The sequence below is a fragment of the Sorex fumeus genome, unplaced genomic scaffold, assembly GCF_029834395.1.
Source record: "Sorex fumeus unplaced genomic scaffold, SorFum_2.1 ptg000044l, whole genome shotgun sequence".
Lineage (NCBI taxonomy): Eukaryota > Metazoa > Chordata > Mammalia > Eulipotyphla > Soricidae > Sorex > Sorex fumeus.
The window spans coordinates 58,078,506-58,085,459 of NW_026606101.1; the positions used below are offsets into that span (position 1 = coordinate 58,078,506).

Genomic DNA, 6,954 nt, shown 5'->3' on the forward strand with positions numbered 1-6,954 from the left:
CAGCCTCTCCTTACTCGTCCTTCCCAGCGCTGCCATATTAGAGGCTCTTTCAGGGTCAGAGGAATGAGACATGTTATTATTATGTTTTTGGCATATCAAATACACCACGGATAGCTTGCCAGGCTCTGACATGCAGTTAGGACACTCTAAGTAGCTTGCCAGGCTCTCCAAGATATATATATAGATATATATATATATATATATTTCCCTGTATGATGTGTTGCCTACTGTGTGAACCCCATCAAATATGCTGTGGTAATTATGGAAAATGGGTAGGGAGTGTCTTATGATGTGTTACTTATTTATAAATAAATAAATAAAGATATAAATAAGTAAAAGATATAGTTCAATGCTCGCTTCGGCAGCACGTATACTAAAATTGGAACGATGCAGAGAAGATTATCATGGCCCCTGCGCAAGGATGACATGCAAATTCATGAAGAGTTCCATATTTTTTATAATTGAAACCCAAGCACAAAAATTTGTAAGTCTACAACTGTACCTCATGATGTCTCACTAATAAAAATATAAAATATATATAAATAAAAAATAAAAATAAATAAAAAAGATATAGTTCAAACTAGCATGGCAACAGAAATATGGGGGGGTAGTGAATGTTAAGGTTATTATATTTTAAAATGTATGTGTATTTTCCATACACATTCTAGTTTTCTCTATTTGACAATTGGCTTATATGCTTGTATATATATCCACCTATATCATTTACACTTTTAGACCTATGCATTTATACAGAAAATATTTCTCTTAGCTAATGTGAAACAAAAATGTTTGCCACAGAGGGTTATTATTATCCTAATTGTGATATAACTTATGTCCACTTTCAATTTCCATGATCATAAAACCAAATATCTCCATTTCCTTACTATAATTCTCTGTGATAAAAAATGAATTTTTACACTTTTCTCTTGCTAATATTTCTTATGTAAAGTTCTCTAACTTAGTTCTGTTAGCTTTAAACCTTACAGGCTCAGGTTAAAGATTACTTCCTCTAAAGTATAAAATAGTGATCACAATCACGATCACGATCATCCTGTTGTTCATCGATTGCCTCAAGCAGGCACTAGTAACGTCTCCTTCCTCCTAGCCCTGAGATTTTTAAAGAGTCATTTCAGTGCTCTTTCAGGGTTAGGAAAATGAGACCCATCATTTTTACTGGTATTTGGCATATTGAGTACGACACAGGAAGTTTGCCAGACTCTGCCGTGAAGGCAGGATACTTCTGGTAGCCTGCCAGGTTCTCCAAAGGAAAAATGAGATATTAAGATGTTGCACGGCCACAAATGCATCTCTGCATTATAGTCTCTGCATCTTGGCCATTGATAGGACCACCTAGTGCTGGCAGCAGCTGGTGGTTGTGACACCTACCTACTGGAAGATGGGAGGTCTGGGTGGAGAAGGCCCAGTCCCAATCCCAGCAGGCTTGGAGATCTCAGCCCTGGGACCCACATGCCTGGGTTCCTCTGCCAGTTCTTTCATGCATGAGGCTTGTCTGGACGTGTGGAGAGTGGTCCCAGAATGGCGGTGGCTGGCTCTGGAGGTCCTCAGCTGCTGGGGCTCTGCTCGGGCATGAAATAGCATTAAATGAAAAAGAAATACCAGATGATGTGTTACTGTGTTGGTTGCAGTCTCATGTGAAAGGTAGTCAATTGTTGAGTCCTTAAAGATAAATCTTGATTAATATCTACAACCTCTATATCTTAGAACAGTCCATAGTATATTGAATTGACAAATAATTCTTTATTGCTTTCATCTATTCTTGTGTCTTGTTGATGTACCTAAGAAATCCTAATGTACCCTTGAAAGTTCTACTGAACTTTCAGGCTATGTTATTCCACTTCATATTCTTGCAAACATCTTTTAAACGAGTCAGGATCTCCTCGAATTTATTCCAATCAATATATCTTTTAACAGTCATTAAATTATGAATGGGCTCTGTTTTGTGTGTTGGACCATTATCACCATAGAAATAACAGGCTTACTAAGGTGGAAGTGGTGGGCACCAGGAGGTGAACTTGGGTCACACAAAAGGGGAGCTTGAGTCATTGGTCAAGGGAAGTGGTCACTCTGACAGTGGTCATGATGTTGGAACATTGTACCTATGAAGTTCTATCATTAACTGTATTGTAAATCACAATGTCTCGATAACAATGGGAGGAATAAAAGAATAACTGTAGCATTATAAATAATAATTATAAATAATTACATAAGAACTGTAGCATTTCCCTGATAATAAGTGATGATGAGCATTTGCCTGTTGGCCTTCTGAATTTATTCATGTGAATAACATGCATTCAATATATAACATATACTATGAATAATATATGAAAGTATTGACACTATGTCTTAAATTGTGGTCTAGTCTAGAAAATACTCTAAGTGCATTTGTGAAAGTTATAAATTCAGATTCAGCATTTCTGTGTATTTATGTGTTTAAGTGTGTATGTGTGTGTAGTGGAGATCTCTGAATATCTAATAAGCCCATATGAGTCACTTCCTCATTTGTTTTCTTTTATCTTGTTTTGTCTTGTTCTTAGATTACACCCTACATCAGTTTTTAGAATGCTTGAAAATAAGTTTGTGGCTATTAATTGCATTTATTTAAAAATGAAAGTGAGATTTAAGAGAGGTTTGTTGTATAAATTCCCACACACGTACAGAGCAGTGTACAACCCCCTTTCAGGCTACGTAAGCTCCTCACGCTCTCGGGGATTACACGTGAAAGAATGTGAATTGACTCTCCAGCAGCTATCTCTTGCTGCCTGTGTTTGGTGCTCTCGAGCCGCTTCTCCACCTAGATAGGCTTTGCCCTGGATGGATGAAAGAAGAATGAGGGCCAAGCTGGTTGCTGATTAGTTATCATTTATTCAATGTCTCATCTCTCGTAGCTCTCCTCAACTCTCTCTCTGTCTCTCTGTCTCTCTGTCTCTCTCTCTCTCTGTCTCTCTCTGTCTCTCTCTCTCTCTTTCCCCCCCACGCGTAATTCTTTCCTCCTGCTGTATCTGCCTCCTCTCTCTCTCTGCTGTCTCTCCTTTAATCAATCCAACCAACAATCCAACCAACAACCCAATCAACAATCCAACCATCAATCCCTTTCTTCAACCAACAATTTCCCTTTTCTCCCCACAGCCGCTCATTTTATCCTCTCACCATGCCTCCCCACCATGGCTCCCCGTGGGGAGCATGGTCAAAAATGTTTTTCCAATTTTCCCAATAACCTGCAGCCCACAAGGGCAAAACAGCCCTTAAGGTGTGTTTCTCCTTTCCTTAGACCTGCAACTTAATTAACATCTTTAATTCTCCTTCCTAATATTTACCATTCTGTATGGACACAGTAATAGACACTTTTATACTTTTAGGGTGACTCTCCTGTGGACATCTTACCACAGAATCTTACTAGAATGCTCAGGCCGAATCAATCATTCCTAACCCCAGCAGGGCCCAAATCTAGTTATTACTTTTGAATCATGACAGAATTTGCCCAGGACCAAGCTTTAACTTATAATGAAGCAGTAGGGCATTTTGGCCAGACCCATTTCGATGCCAGGGTAACTCATAACTCACTGCCAGCCCTGGGTCCATCCAGTCCTTCCTCAGAATCCTGCTTTGGGGGATTTAGGGAGTAAGGGCAACTGAGGCTTAAGTCAAGAGAGCAGATATCCAGGAGGTAATATTATCTGGAGTCAATCAACTCCCAAGCCACAGGCTTATCTTTTTAACTGTCTTCCTGTATCCATACAAAAAGCAACTGCTCTGAAATAATAACCATGCAAAGGACAGTAAGGAGAAGAGAAAGAAAATATTTACAAGTCAAAATCTGATGACAAAGGTAATTGACAGGTTAGGGAGCAATCAACAAACACAAGCTCCCAGAGGCTGGGGAGGAAGGGCAAATGAACGTTATCCTATAGGTTGTAATTTTTACAGTCTGCAGACAATTCTTTTTGTCTTGATTTCTCAAGGTATGCACAGCATGGCTGGGATACTCAATGAACCAGGGCAACTGTTTCAATGCTAGGGATGAAAATCTGTTTTGATCCTGCCGTGCTCAAGATTATAAGACTTACTCTATCAGTGCTCAGGACCTGGCCTCTGGTTCAGTATGTAGCAGTATTCAGGAGTCTCCAGGGCTATACACAGCAATTCTGGGGGATCCTGTTGTGTCAAGGAATTAACATTAAGTCAGTGAGGATACTGACCACAGAACTATCTTTTGGGCAGTTACTGATCAAATATAAATAACATATACAATCAATCCAACATTCAAAATTTTCTTAGCCAACAAATTACAAAAATCTTTTCACACTTCTCACTTTTCTGATATTGCTCTGGCTGAGTAATCTAATGATATTAAAAATTAGGTTTATGTCAGATAAAGATAAAATATGAATCCTTATGTTATGTTTATATTCTTTACATAAATCAGTAACTGTGCCAGTATGTTTGATATTTCTGGACTTGATAAACTACCTCAGTTCTTATTAACTCTTGAGTGATATCTCATTGTTCTATACAAACTCACTTTCTTCATGGTTGTCTTTGTCTGCATTACAATAACCATGGAAAAATAACCTAAAGAATTGAAATGCCTTACACTATGACTTTTTTCCTTGGGGGATACGGTGTTTTTGAACCTACCCAGTGATGCTCAGAATTAGTTCTGACTGCACTTAAAGATCATTCCTCTCTCTTAGCAGGGCTTGGGGTACTATATGCAGTAATAGTGTTGGGGATTGAACTCAGGTCGACCCCATGCAAGGCAAGCATCCTACCATCTGTAGTATCTCTCCAGCCCCATTTAATTCATTTTTTAATATTGAAATTTTATTTATTTGTAACCAAAAATACCCATAAAAATTAGTTTTCAGGACCATGGTTATTTGTATTCTTTTGTGAAAATAAAATTTCTCTCGTTTTTAGTGGAGGTTTTGAGGTTACACTTGTTGGGGTCTCAGAATCCAGCCTGAGACTCTAGCCAAATTCCCTGTCCCTGGAAACATGAGCTGGCTCTGTTCACATGTGCCCAGGGCCTTGTGCCAGCACTCCACCCAGAAAGGTACTCTGGGTGGTTTACATGATATGCGTGTGGTTTGCCCTCAGAGATATATGTATAAATATCCCTGTGTGAGGGGCTGGAGAGATTGTACAGTGGGTAGGGTGTTTGCCTTGCACATGGCCAACCGGGTTTCAATTCTCAGCATCCCGTATGGTCCCCTGAGCACCACTAGGAGTAACTCCTGAGTGCAGAACCAGGAGTAACCCCTGTGCATTGCCAGGTGTGACCCAAAAAGAAAAAAAAACCCTCTGTATGAGAGCTAATACATAGAGAGCTGCTTAACCTCCAGCTCCCCAAGCCCCCTGCGTGGTTCTTTCTCGGTGGCAGCTGGGGGCCCATGATGCGCAGAGAGGTAGGGCAGAGGCTTCTCTCCTTCCCACTCCCCCTCCTATAGGGAGTAAGTCCAGTGGCTTGGGAGATCATACTCCAGTTTGCTGGGGTTGACTGGCCAGGACCCTGACATACATTTATTAGTGCTCAGGGCTTACTCCTGGCTTTGTGATCAGGGATCATGCCTGGTGGGTGTCAGGAGCACTATGAGGTGTCAGAGATGGAACCAGAGTAGGGCACATGCAAGACAAACTCCTTAACCCTGTACTTTCCCTGACCCCTAAAGACTAGATTCTTTCTTCAACTAATTTCTGACAACTTTCTTTTTCTTAAAGAGCATCTTTCTTGGGGCTGGGCCATAATACATACGTGTGGGCATGAGCATCACTAAGGTGTGACCATAGCATTCCCAGTAGCACCAGGATGGCAGAGGTATCAATGGCACTGCATCCTCAAGTCCTTTGCTCACCCAAAGTCACATTTGGCAGAGACTTGTGGTAGGGATTCTCTGACTTCTAGAACATCACTTAGGACCATCTCCCCTCAAAACACATATCTTTGAAAATTATAGTTTGGGTCAGTCAGTCATGCTATAATTTAATAATTTTTTACAAAATACTTTTAGCAAACAACTTACTTAATGCAGTTTTTTGAGTAGTCATTTCATGCCAACACTAATCTATGCCCTCTGAGAGAAGAGCAGTGAGTGATCATGACAGGCAAAGTCCAGTATTTTTGGTAGGTTTGACAGGTATCACAAATAAACATAGAAACACCTCTCAAGAGGGATAACAGATTTGGAGAGAGAGATAAGGAACAATTGAACGAAATATAAACTGACATATTATATTTCTAATTTGGATACATTTAGGAAAGTTTTCTCTTAGTAAGTGGAACTTGAGTCAACAGTCAAACAAAACAGACCTGCTTATCACGCAGTTATTTGGCATAAGGCTGAGGGTTTTCCAGGAAAAATGCCCCAGTGATGTGAGAAAAAGTTCTGAGGAAAGTATATGTGTGATTTCTTAAGAAGACATCAAAAAAAGGTCAGTGTGTTAAGAGAGCAGAGAGTGAAAACTCGGGAGGATGTGGTAAGGGTAAGCCTAGATATTCTACCAAATAGATGGTGACAAGCCCTTAAGATTATATTCTGAGGAAGATGAGATACCACTATAACTTTGCCTATGTACAAAGGAATTCTGTACTGTGACCTATATTTTAACATATATGAAGCTCTGGCTGTGGTTGGGGTAGGGAGGTTAAAAAACAAAACCTTGGACCAAAAACACTGATCTAAAAACTCAAGTAAAATGGAATTTTACCACTCACACCATGGTAGTAACAGTTAACAAGTGTAGCATGAAGCTTAAATTGACTACCTCAGCTCATGGATGGATTAGGGAAGTAAAGGAGAGCAGCTAATAGAAGACTGAAATTTCAGACCCGAGCAACTGTGAACAGTGGTTTTCTCTAAAGACAGGCACACCAGAAGAGCATGAAGTGGTGAGTAAATGAGATCAACTGTAGTCATTCATGCCTGAATGCCAGTT

The 6,954-nt window shown here is 39.9% G+C and overlaps 1 non-coding gene across 1 annotated transcript; it reads left to right on the plus strand.

The window, feature by feature from the left end:
• The first annotated feature begins 349 nt into the window (after nt 1-349).
• On the plus strand, nt 350-456 carry LOC130030806 (U6 spliceosomal RNA). Its single transcript, XR_008793489.1, has one exon. It is a non-coding gene; the product is annotated as a U6 spliceosomal RNA (small nuclear RNA).
• The last annotated feature ends 6,498 nt before the right edge of the window (nt 457-6,954 follow it).